Source organism: Vipera ursinii (assembly GCF_947247035.1).
Source record: "Vipera ursinii genome assembly, chromosome: 17".
Taxonomy (NCBI): domain Eukaryota; kingdom Metazoa; phylum Chordata; class Lepidosauria; order Squamata; family Viperidae; genus Vipera; species Vipera ursinii.
The window spans coordinates 128,481-147,820 of record NC_139530.1 but is presented as its reverse complement, the minus strand read 5'-3'; the positions used below and the strand labels follow the sequence as shown (position 1 = coordinate 147,820).

The 19,340-nt window shown below is 43.3% G+C and overlaps 1 protein-coding gene across 3 annotated transcripts in view; it reads left to right on the top strand.

The window, feature by feature from the left end:
• The first annotated feature begins 10,171 nt into the window (after nucleotides 1-10,171).
• The window catches only part of LOC310648084 (calmodulin-binding transcription activator 2-like), a 135,900-nt gene continuing 126,731 nt past the window's right edge, over nucleotides 10,172-19,340 (top strand). For all 3 annotated transcript variants that reach the window (XR_014494011.1, XR_014494012.1, XM_083375766.1), the window contains exon 1: nucleotides 10,172-10,539. The gene's annotated coding sequence lies outside the window, so the exon portion shown is untranslated. The remainder of the gene's footprint in view (nucleotides 10,540-19,340) is intronic.

The following is a 19,340-nucleotide window of genomic DNA, read 5'->3' as shown; positions in this document are numbered from 1 at the left end:
GCCGGAGCTGTGCAGAAAGAATCTGGGGTTGACGTGCCTTCCCAGACGGAGAAGGGGAAAGAATTGACATTGGTGCAGTCTTGTGTGTGTTGTATATATATTTATATGTACGTGCGTACATACATACGTACGTATACGTGCGTATGTATGAAGGTATGTATGCTGATCTATATCAATCTTTGATCTATCATCTGTCATCTGTCGGTCTCAATTGTCTATCGGTCCATCTGCCCGTCCATCATTTCTGCCTGTCTATATCATCTATCATTTCTGTCTTACCTGTCTACCGGTATCTGTGTACCTACCTATCTACCTATCAGCTATCTACCTACCTATCCTGTCTGCATCTTGTCATCTCTCTTTCTCTGTATCTTCCATCCATCCAGACACGTATATATACACGTATACATAAACACACACACACACGTATAAAACTACCTACACAGGATTTGGGGGTCATTACTGGCCTACATTCAGAGCTTTCAATATAATGCCTCCCTGTTCATAGAGTGTAAACTAGAAGAGAAGAGGGACTGACCCTTTCTGTTTTATGGCTGCCTCTGCTTCTGGCTGTAAATAGTTGAGAGAGGACCAATATACGGTCACGGTTGATGGCGCTTCCATTCCCATCTACCTCGGGAGCCAGGATGTTGGTTCTCCCACACATATGCCAACCATCCTTGCCGGTCTGGCCTAAATGCTGGTGAACCGTATGTAGCCTGCAGTTACGCACCTCACTTGTTGGCAAGCTATGGCTGCTCTTTGCCTCAGCTTATGTCGAGGGTTGAACCTATTTCCTGAAGGTATCCGTGCACCTGTAAGTGTGGAGTCAGCTGTTCAGGTGTTTCAAGGGGCGGGGGGGGCGGGAGGAAAGGGTGACAGCTGTCATTGTAAGGTGTAGCTTTTTAAAAAATGGGCACTGATGATCCTGGATTGAGTTCCTGCCATCTGCAAATCTGTTAGAATCCCTTTCGCTACTAGAGATTTCGAAAAGCCTTTGCAGGTTTCAAGGAGAGGCAAAAGACTGGATTCCTCCCCCCCCCCGCCGCTAGAGCGAGGACATAAAGATGAGTTGAAGGACTAGCTTGGTATAAGGCGATTTCACACATGATGCTATGCCGTCAGAGAAACTTAACAAAGGTGGTTAGCAAATCCTGCCTCTTTTTCATATTGTCCATACTAGATTCTATTTCAGAGAGCCTGGAAGATGAAATATGCTTCATTTCTGAGATTAAAAATTGTGAAAAAATTCATCTTCATGTGCCTTTCAACTGAGGTTGCCCCATTGAGCAATATTTCCATCTCCTCCCCCTTCCAAAGTTAAATCTGTGTCCTTATTGATGGGGTGTGTGTGGAAATCATAGATATCCGTTGTTGTAGATGGGCTTAATCAAGGCTTGTATTTGTCCTTGTATACCTCCTTTCGTCTCACCTATGGGCAACGCTGTGTATTTATAATATCTTCATGAATGTGTTTGCCTGAGTTGCCACCGCTGTCCTACAAAACATTTACACCGTGCGTTGATCACAGAGGCTCCGCTCTTTTCAGTCCAGGAGATGTTTTGACCCACGTCATTTCTAGAGCAGTTCAGAGGCTGGTAGCTAGAACTGGAAATAATGAAAATAATACGGGAGGGACATTGCAGTCGTCCCGCAATCTCCTGGCCTCTATTTGTGCTGGATATGATGGGGCGAGAAGGTCAAGATATCCGATGGGGCACCAAATTGAAGAAAGCCGGCCGGTGAAAGTCATAAGCGGCTGTGGATTTGAAGTCTGTTTGTTTTGGATATTGAAACAACAAAAACTGAGAAGTGGTGTCATTTCACTGAAGAGAATAGCAGCGGGCCTTTATCAAATGTAGTTGTCACGTATGCTTTAATTCACATCTCTCTCCAGTTTGGTCCTGCATCCATTATTTGATTTGAGATGAATTTTGATAGGAATGGAAAGCTTCCTATTAAAACAACGTATAACAGAGCCATACGTTTTAGAACAATGTTACATAAATCGAGGTATTTTTGTGGCATTCTTCTAAACGTACAAAGCTTTGATGTAAGCTAAGGCTGATGAGAGTTCCCTTGATCTTTGAATGAATATAGACCGACAACTGACGACGTTTGTGAGTGAAACAGGTCAATCCTGAACATTCCTTGTGAAGATTGCCCCCATATAGTTTTTGAAATTCAGAAGCAACAGCTTTTAATTCATATCCACAAGGGGGTGGTGATGTACTGTTGGTGATATCTGTAATGGAAATATTAGGAGATTCCTTTAAAAAAATACAGACTGAGGTAGCATATTTGACTGCTCACTTAATGGCTTTTTAAAATAAATTGGTAAAGCAAACCTTTTAAGGGGTTAAATTTTCGAGGTTTATTAAGTTGTAGAACACTTGGCAGTTCAGTGTTCTTCTTCTGTCTGATGACGTACATTTGCTGAGTCGTCATTAGTAACCAAAGTTGCTTTTTTGCATACCAACTTCAAAAGTAATAAAATACAAGATGACTTTAGTGGCAAGATGCCTCCACGCTTCAACCCTAGGGATGTAATAACAGGGATGTAATAATAGAGCCATTGCAACAATTTGGCGTTGCTTATTGCTGAGATTAAACATCAGGGCCCACGTGTAAAAAAAATAATAATACTCGCCATATGTTGAGATTTTCTTTCAGTTGCAGTTTTTCGGGCATTTTCATAACTTTGTGGCGACCATTGTCTTCTTATTTCTGATCTTCAATAGGGATGAAAAAAGAAATGATTCTACTTTTAATACCTGCCCTCAACTTTTGCAATAATTAGAATAATAACACTGAGTGCAAATTCTACATAGTTGATGGTGACTTGCACAATAAACTCCTACACTGTTTATTCACTAATGTACAAATGAGGATGAGGAGATTATTTATTTAGCGCATGGATTAGGACAGGGGTCCTCAAACCTGGCCAGTTTAAGACTTGTGGACTTCAACTCCCAGAATTCCCCAGCCAACATGGAGTCAAAAATGGAGTCAACCTTGCTGATTTCCTGGGCTACATCTGTGGCAGTCCAGGTCGTTGTCATCAGAAGGTTGCAAAAGGGGATCACATCACCCCAGGAGACTGCAACGGTCATAAGTATGAACCATTTGCCAAGCGTCAGAATCTTGATCACATGATCTTGGGGATGGATGCTGCAAAGGTCGTAAGTCTGAAAACTGGTCCTAAGTCACTTTTTTCAGTGCCGTTGTAACTTTGAACAGTCACTAAATGAATTATTGTAAGTCGAGGACTATCAGTATTCAGCCCGTTCCCGCAGCTTAGTATGAATGAAGGCCCATTGTAAGCATCCATCCCCATCCTGCAGTTTCCTCCTACTGTGATATATCTCTCATTTAATGGCCATCTGAAATGTCCCAATGTGGTTTCTTTCACACACACACACACACACACACACACACCACAGCCAGCTGTAAGCACCAGTAGTAAAATGAATTTGAAGGATGATCTTACACTTACAAAATAAGAGAATAAAATTTATTCCTTATGAACTTTATTTCTTGAGTCCCCTCCGGGCATGCTGTGTTTTCATTGCTTCCCCCCCCCCCACTCCGTACCTGCCATATTTCAAGTTCTGCTCCTTTGAAAGAGAGAGAGGGACCATCATATCCTTGGTGTGGCATTATCTTCCTGTGGCTAAATGGAACCAGGTTTATTACAGATTCTTTAAAAAGGGCAGCACCGTCTTTGTAGAAACTGGACAAGGGGCGCTCGTTTTTTCTCTAGGTGTAATAAATATTTGTCGTAATTGTAGCGAGCTGATCTTATTAATGGTGTTCTTGTTCTCTCTCCTTCTGGAGGAAGGCAACAAAGTGTCTTACTTACTCATAAGATACTGAACCTCTGTCAAAAGTATACGAGGACTCCTTCCCGTTTTAATGATTGTGCAAAGGCTAGGTTTTCCTCGTTGTTTATGCTACTCTAGTTAACTTAGAAAATGTCAGCTGGACTTTATGAAATGAAGGGTCCTCGCCATCTGTGTATATTGTACAGTATACACCCCTCAGCCCCAGTTCAGATCAGGCTGGGATTCGTTGTAAGTTGAGGTCTCTCTGTAAAGACTTCGAAGATGTTTCATGTCGGAGAAAGGTGAAACTATTTGAGCTAATATCTGGTGAGGAAAGATTTTACTTGATGAAATTATGCAAATGTGGATATACACGTATTGCCCTTTCTTGCAAGTTATTAAAATACTAGAATATGAGGTCGATAGGTAGTTGATTCATTTTGGACCACGGAAAACCTGTTTGTTGTGCTTTGCATAATTAACTTACAGGTTTCACCGTTACCAGATGCAGGACGACTGCTAACAGAGATTGATATGTATGAAAATGAGAGAAATTCTGGGCAGTAGCGGCCTAATTAATTGTTCTCACCGAATCGCAAATAGTGACCTAAAATAGATTGCAATCTAATTTACTGCATTTATCTGACTTCTGTTTAGAAAATAAAACATACAAAAAATGCTATCTTAATTTCCTGCACTGTATAAATTTCTCAAAACGTATTTCCATCATCCAGAACTGTTTGAACTAAAATTCTGAACGAGCAAAGCCTATTTTAATACAGCTAAAGTGTTTTTTTAATCAAAGCATCACCTCTGAATTATTATTAAACTGTAAACACTTTAAAACCAGGCAATTCGTTACATTAGTTCATGGGAAAGAAATACTTTTCAACCTGTTAACTCTGGCATGCCCAAACTCTGGCTGTGTGTAAAATATACAGAGATGCTTAATAGATAATGCTAATGGTTTCAAAATGTTAATTACAACAGGGAAACTCCCAGGGTGGCCGATAGTGTGTCTGTCCCTTTGAGAAATGGAATCATTTTGGTAGACAGAGCTGAAGATTTTTCTCTCTTATAATCGGTGTCTATTTTACGTGATTGTATACAGAAGTAAAATGGAATGTGTGAATGACCTTGGGGAAAGACAAAATGACAGGCTGGCTAGGAAACAATGAGATAAAAAGAGGCAGAAGCTCACAGTCTGCTTAACGGTCAGAAAAAGAGACTTAGGAAAAACCCACAATTAACGTTGCTAAGCGAGACGGCTGTTAAGCGAGCTCTGTCCATTTCACGACTTATCTTGCCACAGTCGTTAAGTGAGCCGCAGGGTTGTGAAGCGAACCTGGCTCTCCCTGGACTTTGCTTGTCCGAAGGTGGCGAAAGGGGAATCCTGGGACCCCGGGACACTGCGACCGTCGTAAACACGAGCCTGTTGCCAGGCGCCTGGATTTTGATCACATGCTGCAATGATCCCGGGTGTGAAAAATGACCCTGAGCCACTTTGTTCAGTGCTGTTGTAATTTTAAACGGTCACTAAATGAATGGTTATAAGTCAAAAGGGGGTTGGACTAGAAGACCTCCAAGGTCCCTTCCAACTCTGTTATTCTATTCTGTTCTAACCTAGACAGAGTTTTATCACAGCTTGGAAGAATGTAAGCAAAAGCGGTTTTGTTCTTCAGCGTCTGCTTTGAAGACCATGTTGCTAAATACTCATTAAAGAAGTAAGGTCGTTCATATCTAGACCTTGGTAATACTCTGCCTTTCGCTAATGGATATAAATTTGTGCTCTCTGTTTCCTCCTTGCAATGCTCTTCCTTCCTTCCTTGAGCAGATGAAAACCGTTGTAGAATTTTGAACCAGGTAGCTTTTTTTTTTTAAAAAAAAATCTTCTACTAATCAAAAGAGCAGAATTATAGTCTTGCTAGTCAAACCGAGTGGGCGCGCTGGTGGGAAAAGTTTGCGAAGCTGGGAATAATGCTTGTCAAGCCTTAGCTTTGGGTAAGGTTCATCCGTCAGACTTCTTTTTATATTTGGAAGTGGGCTGGTTGTTGTCAAGATTTGTATGAATCACCTGAGCATTGATTGGGAGGAACTGGTTACCTGTAAGACTGCGAGAAATTATATGGCTGCGTGTTCAACGCCGTTGCAAGTTTTTGAAATGCTATGATTAGAATTCACGCAACAGCCTTGGTTCTTTAACGTTTGTACATTGTATTTTATTGTATTTATTGCCCTGTACACCGCCCTGAGTCCTTCGGGAGAAGGGCGGTATAGAAATTAAATTATTATTATTATTATTATTATTATTATTATTATTATTATTATTATTATTATTATTATTATTATTATTATTTTCTTTAAAGCGGTGTTTTCCCCGCAACTTCGATGGCTAGAAGCCATCCCAGAGTTGAGGAAGTAACCTTTTGCTCTGCGATCTCTTCCCAGCAGTGATTGTGCGAAGGGCCCTATTACGCGGCTTCACGGCCGCTGCGTATATTTATACGTATATATTTCCTGGATGTTTTGTTTTTTTAATCGTTTTAATTTTAGTTTAAATTGTTTTAATTGTTTTAAAATTTTAGACCTGTGAGCCGCTGAGAATCACTCGGTCAAGTGAGGTGGTGGTAGAAATTGAGTGCAGGCAGTCCTCGCAGCACGACTGTCCGTTTAATGACCCCCGCACACACAACTATACAACCTGAGGCGGGAATCTTTATGATTCGCCCTGCCTCTTTGCCCGTGCATTAAAGCACGGGTTATTCCTCTCCTGGATCTGAGGATCACACTGGAGGTAAAGTTAAGCACGCCAAATATAAATCTAGAACATCTTATAATACAGATCAGAGATAAAAGACTTTGCCGGCTCCCCAAGATCGTTAAAGCCCAAAGTTCTAACGGTATTGATGGATCCAAAGAGCCCCCAGAGAGGGGACGTTGCCGGATATTGATGGGGTTCTCACGATGGGTGACGAGAGCGGCGTTTTGGGTTGCAAGGCAGTGTAGTGGTAACAGGCATAACGCCCAACTTAGAGGAGCTGCAGTAGTGTGGAGAAAAGGTTGCAGAGAGCCCTTGACTTACGACCACACAGCTGAGCCCAACATTTTCATTGCTAAGCAAGACAGTTGTTAGAGAGTCTCTGAAGGCAGAATAAGAAGTAATGGGTGGAAGATCCTTAAAGAAAGAACCAACTTAGAATTAAGGAGACATTTCCTGATAATAAGAACCATTTAGTCAGTGGAATGACTTTCCTCCAGATGTTGTGGCTGCTCCGTCACTGGAGGTCCAAGAAGAGACTGGACAGCCATTTGTGGGCCTCCTGCTTGGACAGGGGGTTGGACTAGAAGACCTCCAGGGTCCCTTCCAGCTCTATTCTGATTAATTGAAATGATTTAGGCCACCTGCTCGGGTAGGGGGCCGGACTAGGTCCCTTCCAGCTCCTGGCTTCTGTGTTCTAGTTGTGCAGTGCTGTTTGTCGTCTGTAGAAGCCCCCAGATTGGAAGCGCAGGGCTGGCTGTGCGGTGAGTGGGCATAACTGTTCTCCACTCCCCTTACCTTAGTAGTACTACTACTCTCTGGCTGTTTCTTTTTTCTTTTCCCAATTTTTACAGCTAAAGTGTCTGTGCCTGCCTGGACTTGCCTGATGACAAACCTAGGCCTTAATGGATGTTTCTCAAGTGCTGAAAAGCACAGGATAAGTTTTACAGCTTTAGAGTCCCCTTGAGGGGAAAAACAAAAATTACTTGAGATCCTGTGTGCCCAGCCTGACAGGAAGCTACTGCAGCTTTTTTCGTCATTACTTCTCACCTACAGTTCTAAAATGCCTTTAAAAATGTTCCTGTGCTATGTGTTTTTATATCTCAGCTGGGCACCTCATTCCTTTTATGTTTCCTCTGCAGAGCGAGAATGATATTGTTGAATAATAAGGTCTCCGCGTCCATCTAGTCGTTCATCTCCCACTGCTTAAGGGTGAGGGGTTTTTTCCCTCCCCCTTGGAAGGTGTATTTTAGAAATATGGACCTCCGGTACTGCAGGCCCATTCAACTAATTGGGAAAAAGGTTGCACAGTTTAATTCGATAGGCAAGATCAAAGCGCGGGAAACACACATTAACAGCAGCTAACATTTTACAAAAAAAGGTCAAATTTGACTTCCAACAGTAACACTGGAGCACACCCACTGCCCCCTTTGCCAGCCACAGAATTCGTCCGGTACAGCTCAGTTTGCAGGTATCCTCCACTTAACGACCGTTCGTGTGGGTTGCCCTTGACGGATTTCCTAGCTGGCTTTCGGCAAGCCAACGGAATTGGGAAAGCTTGAAGGCCACGCGGTTGGCCTAACTGCAGCGATTCGCTTAGCAACCGTGGCAAAGTCGGACATTGAAGCGAAATTCTGACCTGAATTGCGAAGACTCCCTATAATTCTGGAATTGTCCAAAACTGGTGCACACCCCAACGTGCGAGAGCTCTGTCCTTTAGCCGGCCCTAAGTAAATTCTCCATTTCTGCGTGGATATTGCGAGGCCTCGTTTCCCTTATTTGCCAGCGCCTGTTCAGAGCCCCTCTTAAAACCGGTTTCGTTCAGGGGTCAGTAGATAAACTGATTTTAAAATGCCCACAATCTTTCCATTAACGGACACGCCAGGTGAAAGATTCAAAAGTGGAACATTTTTGTTTGAAAGCGTTCTGAGCTTTGGCCCAGATTTAAGGAAGGCCCCCGCCCCAAATAAATAAATGAAAATCGACATTTTTTTCCCCAGTGAAGAACGTTACGTTGCTCTTCCCTCTTCTTCCAAAGTTCACATTTTTGGAGCATTTATTGCTCTGATGGAGCTGATCCTAGCAGAGAAGCCTTCCCACAGTGCTCTGCTCCACGCGGGGTTGAAATGTTCTTGTTCTTTAAGACTAAAGAGAGAGAAAAAAGTGGAATGAGTGGAATGCCACAGTTGTTAAGTGAATCACTGCAGTTCCCAACGGTCATAAGTCGCTTTTTCCAGCGCTGTTGTAAGTTGAGGTGCTCTTCTGTTTTTTTTCCCTTTTCTATTTTTGTTCCACTTCTTTCTTTCACTTTGAGCCTTCTCTTTTTCTTCTTTTTCTTTACATTAGTTTTTTTTTTAAAAAAAAATCTTCCCTTTTAAAGGAACTTTTAATAGAAATACTTGGGGAGGAAATAAACGCATGTTAAAAAAGAAAGAAAGGAAAGGAAACGTCAAGTGAAAATTGCAGCAGGCTACAATGCTGGTTGTTATCTTTTTCTTCGCAAAACAAACACGGCCCTCTTGACTAGGCATTTCCTGCCGAGTTTATTAATCAGCCGTCTTTTGGGTTCAGATGCGATATTTTCTAACTCGTTCGGTCCACAGCTGGTGCGAAGCTATTATTGAGAGAGAAATAAACGGGTAGAGAACAGGCCTTGCTTCCCTTCCCTTCCCTTCAGTAAGAGAGAGAGAACACAAAAATAAAAGTGGTCATTACGGAATTAACTCACTGCTGCTCTATGTTAGAACGGGATGCGCTGGCCAGGCCCGAGCCCAGGGCTGGGAGGACTTTGGTGGACCGTCTTCCCTGTTGAAAATGCGTTATTTGTAAAAATTAACGGATGCCAGTTGGGCAGTTTCAGAGCTGGTTATCTGTGGGAAACTATACGTTGAGGTTTTTTTTTCTCCCCTGCAAGCGTACAGCAGTGATAAGTAGGAATGACGTCTAAAGCTGAAATACAGGTGTGCATATGGGTAGTCCTCGGCTTATGACCACAACGGAGCCCAGAATTTCTGTGGCTAAGCGAGACAGGCGTTAAGCGAGCTTTGGCCCATTTTACCAACTTCCTTGCCGCCGTTGTGAATCGCTGCAGTCAAGTTAGAACATGGTTGTTAAGGGGATCTGCCTTCCCCATTGAGTTTGCTGGCCAGAAGCTGATCCCACGATCCCAGGACTTTGCGGCTGTCGTAAATGTGAATCGGTTGCCAAGCCCCTGAATTTTGATCATGTGCCCGTGGGGAGGCTGCAACGGTGGTAAGGATGAAAAAATGGCCCTAGGTCCCTTTTTCCCGGTGCCATTGTAACTTTGACGGTCGCTAAATGGGCTGTTGTAAGTTGACGACTGCCTGAAATTTGTACACATCACCAAAGGGTTGTCAGTTTGGAAGTCTGCTTTATATCAAAGGACTAACATCATTCTGCGTAGTGAAATTCAAACCGTAGCCCTTTATCCCTAACAATTTTGTCGCAGCCTAATTCTCTCAAATTTGCTCTTCTGAATGAGATTTCCTGCACTGCCCCAGTGGAAAACTGCTGGCAACTCTGTACAGTTGGAAAGTTCAATCGTTTGTTTATATATTTATATTTCTCGAGTCCATAAACTGAGCCTGCCCTTTTGACTTCAAGGAATTGACACACCACGATGGCCATTTATTTTCTACGGCTGGGGAGTGACGATGCCAGATATTGCATTTTTAAGATGACAAATTGTAGAATGAAGCCTCTTTGCGTGCATATGGATTTGACCTTTGGAGTCAGCGGGGGGAATACATCAAACGGTTCTGATGCTTGTTTCTCACACAAATATATCATCTTTACTTTTTTTTCTTTTCCTTTTTAGATGATCATGGGAACAGCAACGGAAGTCATGTAAAAATCTTTTTACCGAAAAAGCTCCTTGAATGTCTACCAAAATGTTCCAGTTTACCAAAAGAGAGACACCGTTGGAACACAAATGAGGTAGCTAAGATCAAAACTTTTTGTGACGTCACTGCCTGGTTGGTTGAAAATCCTAGACTTATTGGGGTCAAAGTTACGATCAGAACTGTTCCACCGCTGATTTTGGAAATTTGGTCCCTTAGACGATAGGAAATGATTTACTATGAATTTTCAAAGAGACGGTGTACAGGATCTCCTTCATTTGGCATGTTGGTCGGTATATCTAGCCTCCTTTCACAGGTGCAACTAAAAAAATGTGGTCTGGGTGTTTTGTACATGTCAGAAATGAATGAAAAAGTAGTCTCTGGGGGAGCATTATCTCAAGCACCAATTTGAAAAGGGTCCGATTGTGCCCAAACTTCCAAAAAGCAAGGTGATTCCTGGCCCCAGAGCTTACTAATCTTTTATTTAAGAATGTTTTTAATACTGCATCTCTGAGTAGCCTTCCCAATCTAGATGTCTTGCTGCAGAATTTGCATAAATCCTAGTCAGTGTGACTCGCATAAACAACGAAGCTTAACACGAGGTGAAAACCTTTAGCAGGTATCTTATTTTAAAAAGTAAGCTTCGTGTGTAAGAAATGAATACAGACACACACACACACACACACACGCATTGCATCTAGAAATATTTGTCGGGTGTGGAGTGAATGAGGCAGTGTATTAACAAACACGAGGGCAACCCGTTTCCTTGAATTGTGCCCCGCGTATTGGTTGTTATTCATTTTTAGAGAAGCAGCTTTGGAAATGATAGTAGTTAGACCTGCTGGCTGGCTCGGTTCTCTGAAGATACTTTCCAGAAGTGATCTTAGATTTCCTAAGAATCCATTATTTTCGGAAGGTCATAAATGTGACTAACCGCCTTGCCGAAGACAAAATTAATCGTCGATCAATCCGTTCGTCAGATATGCTTTATTGTGTTCAGTTGCTAAGAGAGATGCAAAATATTCCCCCATTGATTCGGGTGGAAGCTCGTGGCAGTGGAGGTTGAAAACCAAGGTGCTCTTTGCAAGAACTGGATCCACCCCCCCCCAATTTATTTCTAGTGGAAGCTACTTCCAGAGACGTGGGGGCAGGGAGAATGGCAATTTATATTAAGCCTTGGTTTCCCCCCAGGAGCAATGAGAAAGTCACAAAAACTTCTTTTGGTCCTTCCTCAGATCGCTTAGCACATCAGTCTCGCCAGCGTTAAGGTCGTGGCAGGACCCCTTCCGAGAGATAAGAGGAAGATACCGAACTGTACAGACACATCTGGCTCCTCTGGATGTGGCTTAGTCTAGATTCCTAGGGAAGGGGAACAGTGGTGCTGTGGTATCGGGAGGATTTTTCCTGTATAAATGCGCTGTGATTCGTGGGCTCAGGAGCCTTCCATAAACCTGTTGTTTTTTTTTAAATTGTTTTTTAAAAAAAGGATCTGGGCTCAAAGAACAGCATCTCCTATGTGGAATAGTAACACAACGCGTCTTGACTCTGCTTTTGTCACCCTGACGTGTGTAAGCTGATTCAGCCACATAGCACCAATTTTGAAAGCTGTACACTGATTTTTTTCCACTGATTTTGCTGATCATTTTATTGGTTTCCATTGGTTTCCACATTCTGTTCAGGATTCTACCTTTATGATATTATATATTATAACTATATCTGGCCTATACAGGGTAAGGGCTCAGGATACCCAACCTCTTAAGTTGGCCAGTGGCCAGCCTCTCTGACACATGACCCACCCCCTCAATAATAGCAGCCCCTCCCCCACTTTAATCCCATTTGGGAAAGTGGTTAAAACATGGCTTCTTTGGCAGACCTCTGTAGACCCGTGTCTTCTTTCCTTCCCATCTAATCAGCCGCCGGCCACTTTAAACGTGCTGGTGTTTTATGAGAAATACTGGGATGCTGATAGTTTTTATGGCTTTGATGATTTGATTGTGAACTACCTGGAGATGTGAAATCGTGGCGGCACAGAAATACGGCGGTGGTGAATGAAGATTCTGGTTCTCTGAGAGAACTTCCCTCTCAATGGCTGGTATAAATACATAACTGATTAAAACGGAACTCGTCTTCCATCGTCTGTGGTTCAAAACACAACAGGCCCTACTACCTTTTTGGCCGGAAAGCTGCTCGACCTGGTCCTACTGAAATAAGCACACAAGAATCTTGGAACCAGGCCCAGCCGCTGGGTCCCTTTCCATTTTGCATGACGTTCCTGGCAATTTTTTTTTAAAAAGAAAAGAAATCTAGGTGTCAAACTTGGATTTTATTTGGGCATTATTGCTTTGATTCACAAGCCTCGTTTTATGCCGAAGGAGTTGAGCGGTCGCGGGTTCCCCCCTGTTGAAGTTCCCCGAAATCCTTTCGACGGAGGTTTTCTTTCCGTCCTCCCAGATGTTCTTAAATGGACAGCAGTGGAGATTGCCTACTGTCAATCAGCGGGGCGCCTGTCCGTTGCGAAGTTTAGAGCTGCATAAGGGACAATTTTGGCAAGAACGGTGGCAATATATGCTAGTCTAATATTCTAATAATCTTTTTCCCCCTGTCAAAAATCCCACTGTCTGGTTTGTGCAGCTTATGGTACTTTGTGAAAGGCCCCCGACTCTTGCTCGGGAATTTGGACCTGTGGAAATCCACCCTCGTCCCCACAGGTCTTCCTAGGTCTGGCATGCCACGCCAGCTGGCATCTAAATGCCAACTTACTCTCTGGGGACTGCAAAGCCCGTTCTGCCTTATAAGCAGCTGCATAATGGGCAGAGAGGCTAAAATGCTGATGATTGAGAGGCAGGGAGCCCCAGAGGAACTCAGCAGAAAAACACTGTAGCAGCAGCAGCATTAGCAGCAAGAATCTCAATTAAAAGCTAATATTTGCCCTTTCTTGTATTGGCAAGCTCTTGTCAGCTAGCCTGTCACAGTAATTTTAACTGTGGCAAGCCCCTCAGTATAAGGAAGGTGGTAACTGGGTGACTTTGTCTAAATTGGGCTGGCCATGTAGTAATTGTCCTTATGTCATGTAGTCCATCTGCTCCCTAATGAGCAAAATAAAGTTTTTTTTAAAAAAAAAGATTGGGCAGAGAAGCACAACATCTTTCTTGTATATTTCAGTTTGATTAGATACAATGCTATTATTATCGTGAAGGTGTGGGGAAAACTGTTAGGGCACTTGTGTCCTGCCGGCTTTGTGGAATACAAATTTAGCATACTTAGTGGTCAAACTGGGTGGGTTTTATGGCAGCAGGTTGAACGTTTAAATAATTGCTTCTTCGATCCAGTCTCTTGAAGTTTGCTTTTTAAAAAAAACAACAACACTGTGCTGATGTTTTTTTAATAGTTCAAACTGCGTCCCAAGCATCATTTTTTTAATTACAGGTAGTTCTTGACTTTAGTGACCATTTGAAGTTCACAACAGAGGAGAAAAATCATAAGTTAGTTGAATGGTTAAGGGAGATGAGAACCGCAGTTGGTGACAGAAACTTTGACCATAAAAGCACACAGCGTGAAGAGGTTGATGGTCAGGTGAGATCGCAAAGGTGTGACAACGCAGGCAGTGGCATGGAAGGCACCGGAAGTGGAGCCTGAGTCGTTGATGCTCAGTGCAGAAGGAGTAAATCGTGCTGTGAATGCCATTCCTAGCGAAAGTGCTAACAGGGATATCCAGGACCAAACATCGGGAGAAGCTCCTGTAATTCAAAGATAAAAGAAAGAAGCTAAGGATAGAAACTGGAAAGCAGCTGGATTAGAGAGGGATTATCACCATGAATGTTAAAATCACGGACAGCGAGGTGGTGTCAAACATGTAGCCTAAAGCCTCTCATCTTAATGCTTAGTTGCCTTTACTGCTTCAAAAATGCTTCTTCTTCTTCTTCTTCTTCTTCTTCTTCTTCTTCTTCTTCTTCTTCTTCTTCTTCTTCTTCTTCTTCTTCTTCTTCTTCTTTCCTCCTTCTCCTCCTAATTTCCTTGAGGTGGCAGGAAATTCTTAACTCCTCTTGCGAATGCTGGCATGACCCCAGCCAAAAGCTGCGTGGATTTTTCTGACACAGCGGCCAGCTGGTTGTGTCCTTGTCATGACCACAAGGCACAGGAGCCTCTCTCCTGCTTCTTAAATGCATCTGAGTAATAGGGAGTTATTTTCACACCCGGGGTCTCTTGGCACCTTGCTAAATGAAGTTTTCCTTCCCCAAATCCCACGCTCTGCCCTTCAGCTTATGTAGAATTGGCTGCCCTGCGTCTCAGCCCAAATTTTATAGATTGGCTATAAAATTTATACGGTGCGGAAGTGGAAGCCTCAGTTGCTAAATTCATCGGGAACGGCAGGCGATTGCAACTGGTAGACCTTTAGGAAAATTGAATAGAGCAGGGCGGGATACGGGTAGGCCCCTACTTACAGCCACAGTGGAGCCCAAAATTTCTGTTGCTAAGCGAGACATTCGTTAAGGGAGTTTTTATGCATTTGTTAAGTTAATAACACAGTTGTCAGAAGGTCACAAAAGGGGGTCACATGACTTTGGGACACTGCAGCAGTCATAAGTATGAGTCAGTTGCCAAGCATTCGTATTTTGATCATGTGACTGATGGATGCTGCAGTGGTGGTTAATGTGAAAAATGGTCCTACATCACTTTTTTTTAGTCCTGTTGTAACTCCAAACGGTCAATAAATGAACCGTTGTAAGTCGAGCACTTAACTGTATCCCTTGCAAGGAAAAATTGGCGAGTATAATTAGTATGATCTGGCATGTGGGAATGAGCAACATTGGTACAGATCTTTTGACGTCTGTTTTGATATGTCTGTTTTTTAAAAAAACAAAACTATCCTGTGAATTAATATTGTTGGAATTGCAATTGCGATTCCTAATCGTGGGACTTTCCACTTGTTAGAATTGCCCAATTGTAGTAGACGAATGTTTCAGCGGCATTGTAAATGAAGATGAGGAGGTTGATTTAGCTGAATTTTAAGGGGAAAATGTTTGACGATCTTGGTCCTATAAGTATCACCGTGGGAGTCTAGGACAGGCCTTGTTTTTCCGGTCAAGACAATGGGTAAGTGGGCAAACAAATCTCCGCAACCAGTTTAGGAACTGGTTTCCAGTTTTAAGAAAAGATGTGGAACAGCCTGCCTCCAGAAGTGGTGGGTGCTCCAACACCGGAGGTTTTCAAGAAGAGACTGGACAGCCATTTGTCTGGAATGGTAGAGGGTTTCCTCCTTGAGCAGGGGGCTGGACTAGATGACCTCCAAGGTCCCTTCCAGCTCCATTCTGATTGATTGATTGATAACACAGAATGAGTGGCGGATCCTCATAGGCTCTTCCAAAAGAGCAATTTAATAGCCATTGTGCTCAAATCCAATAATAGCCCGGCTTACAAAAGTGGGCAAAGTTATGTTCCAAGTGTGGGCTCATTTTACCCCATGGGGCTAAATAAATCTCCCAATTTAATGTGTGAGATTCTCATCATCTGCTCGTTTTGGAGAAAAACTGGGAGGCCAATTTAGTGTTGCCAGTGGCAGGCTCTCCAGAGTGAGAGATGATTAAATTTAGTGCAGTTACTTAAATAGGAAAACTGCAGTTGGCTTAACCAGGACGCAGCTCAATAAGCCAGCTTCTTCCCACCCCAAAGCGTGTAAACTGAAAAACTATTTACATACATTGGATGGCCTTTTGTACACCTATGTTCTCCGTTGCTGGTCCGGACCCGTTTATTCCGGACCAGAAACACAGAACACGGGTAGCCCTCGACTTACCTTCGTTTAGGGACGGTTTGTAGCCTGGGAGGTTGTGGTCTCTTGAATTGTCATCCTGCTTCTAAGGATTGGTGGATGTTTTAGCTTTAATATAAATCACTTCCACGAGCTGGGTCAGTCTGGCTGTTTAAGGAGTGTGAAGGTTTTTCTGGAGAGGCTGCTTTTAGCAGGTGTCTGTAAACAGGTGTGTGTGTGTGTGTGTGTGTACACACATACACATCTCTTGGCAGGGACCACTTATTTTCTGCTTGCTTTCTGTACTGGCGGGTATATTTAGAGTCGGCTTTTCTTTTCAGAAATCAATTACAGACCCCTTTGATGGGCTCTTTTCCTTTGTGCTTCTCTCTCTCTCTCTCTCTCTCTCTCTCTCTCTCTCTCTCTCTCTCATTTGACCCCTTTGGAAGACGGTAAAGAAAGTGAAAAAAAACCCTGATCCTTAACTCTTTCTTCCCCATCCATTTGATAAGTGAGCCAGTTTATCTGCGGGCCTCCTTTAGCGACGTGTGAGCATTTCCAACGACTTTGGTGGGGGGGAGAGGGAGAGACACGGTAAAAATCCTGGATCAAGGATCGAGAACCTCTACTTGCATTTTTCTTTTCTTTTCTCCACTTCCTTGAATGCTGATTTTCACAGGAGGAACCCTTCAGGTTGCAGGAGTAGTTAATTGCTGTTTCTGCCTTGCAGAAAGGCAGGATAAACATTTGGATAAAGCAGAGCTCGACGTTGTGTCTTTGCCAATTTGCGGGTTGGGTTTTTTTTTAATCTTTCTGCTGGCATTTTTGGAGATATGTGCGTGAGGGACAGAAGTAGGGGCCGTTGTAATTAATTTTCAAACCTGAGGATTTTTTTTTTTTTAAGAATAGAGCACTCAGGTTCCTTGCGATGCAAAATAATTGCTACCTTAGATATAAAAGTAACAGAATGAGGCAACAAGATATCCAAAACTTATTTCCCTCCATGTTAGGATAGCTGTGAGACAAAAATAGGATTGTGTGGAAACAGAAGAGAGGAAATACAATACTTTGCAAAGGTTTAGTAGTCCTCAACTTATAACCATTTGTTTAGTGACTGTTCGAAGTTACTATGGCCCTGAAAAAATTGAGTCAGGACCGTTTTTCACACTTACAACCATTGCAGCTGCGAGTGGTTGCACGATCAAAATTCGGAGGCTTGGCAACTGGCTCCTGTTTATGACGGTTGCCGTGTCCAGGGGGTCAGGCCGTCCCCTTTTGCGACCTTCTGACAGGCAAACTCAGTGGGGGAGCCAGATTCGCTTAACAACCGTGTGACTAACTTAACAACTGAAGCGATTGACTTAACAACTGTGGCAGAAAAATTCATAAAATGGGACAAAACTCACTTAACAACCATCTTGCTTAGCAGTGGACATTTTGGGCCGATTACGGTCGTAAGCCGAGGACTACCTGTATGTTAAGGAATACAACTCTGGGTTTGTACCAGCTGTGGCCGTTCAAAACAGAGGAGGTCAAGCGGCAGAGCCCAAATCTAGTTATCATACCACAAGGAACCGCCAGATAAAATGGAGGAAAATTAAAAGTTTTTATGAACTTTTACAAAATGAGATTTGGGTTTTTTTACATCAGTAACAGGGCAAACGTAGGCCATAGGTGGTCCTTGACTTACAGCCATTGTTTAGCAGCCATTCGAATTTTGCAACAGCACTGGAGAAGTGACTTGTGACCATTCTCGCACTTACGACCGCCACAGCATCCCCCCAGTCCTGCGCTCAAAATTTGGCTGCTTGGTAGCCGGGATGTATTTAGGATGTTTGCAGCGTTTGGGGGGACACCTGTGGGCCATTTGCCATCTTCCCAGCTGGCTTGGGGAAGCCAAGTCCATTTAATGACCCCCTGATTTGCTTAACAACCTCAGTGACTCACTTAACAACTAGGGCAAAAAAAAAAGATTGGCTGCGACTCGCTCAATGCTTTGCCTAGAGATGGGAATTCTGTCCCAACTGTGGCGATAAGCCATGGCTGACCAAGAGATCCATGTCTGTCTGAGGCTGTTCCCTGTGCATGCTGATGAACCTGGCTGTCTTCCCCGAAGCTATTTATAGATGATGGCTTGATTATTCAGATTCCATTTGTAAGAGCATCATCTAAAAGCCACTGCCGTCCTCCTCTTGAGCCAAGCCCAATTAATATACATCTCTGAGACGGTTTTGTCTTCCAGTAGCCATCCTCTTTCTTCAAATATTGATAAGCCGCCTTTTAAGGCCAGTGCCTCCTAGGGCGGCGTCTTCCCTGTGTTGAACCACAATTGCCAGTTGAAAGATGGCTTCAGAAACAATATATTTATAAACAAACAGGAAAAAGCAGTAGCATGCAATCATACAGAGAAAACCAAAGCTAGAGTAAAAAGCATGCCGGCGGGCACGAAATAATTTAAAACCAGCAGAGCCACAAGACTGTAAAAATAACATCTAAACAAGTGAAATCAATAGGATTACAGAACTTGGCTAGCAAAATCCAATCTGAAAGCGTTGCAGAAGAGAACATGGTAATGCGATCATAATTAATGTCAAAAGCCGCAGCTCGCATGTAGAACGACTCTACGTTTTCAGCGCAGGTTTACAAACACGGTTCTTCCGTCCCTCCTTTCCTGTAAAGCTGAATATTCTGCGTTTGTCCTGCCTAATTGCAGGCCTCACTCGCTTTCCGCTGCACTCGCCTTGTTCTCACAGCAAAGCTTGCCTAAGCGTGACGTGACGGGGTCCTTCGTTTTTCCAGCCAGCTTGTCAGAAGGCCCAACGCTGGTTTGGGCTGAGAAGGAATGGCTTGCCCAAGGTCACACGGTTGGCTTCCATACCTAAAGGAAGATTAGAACTCGGGTCCCCCACTGCTGGTCCAGAGCCTTCCCATCTACACCGTGCTGGCTCTTCTGAATATTATATACCTAACAATCTAGGATGATCAGTCTCATAGTGAGGAGAACCGTGTCACACTTGGTACGGCCACATTCTGTGTTTTGCCAAAGTACGGGTAATCCTTGACTTGCAAAAGTTCATTTAGCGACCGTTGATTCACTTAACAACTGTGGCAAGAAAGGTCCTGAAACGGGGCAAAACCCACATCGGTGC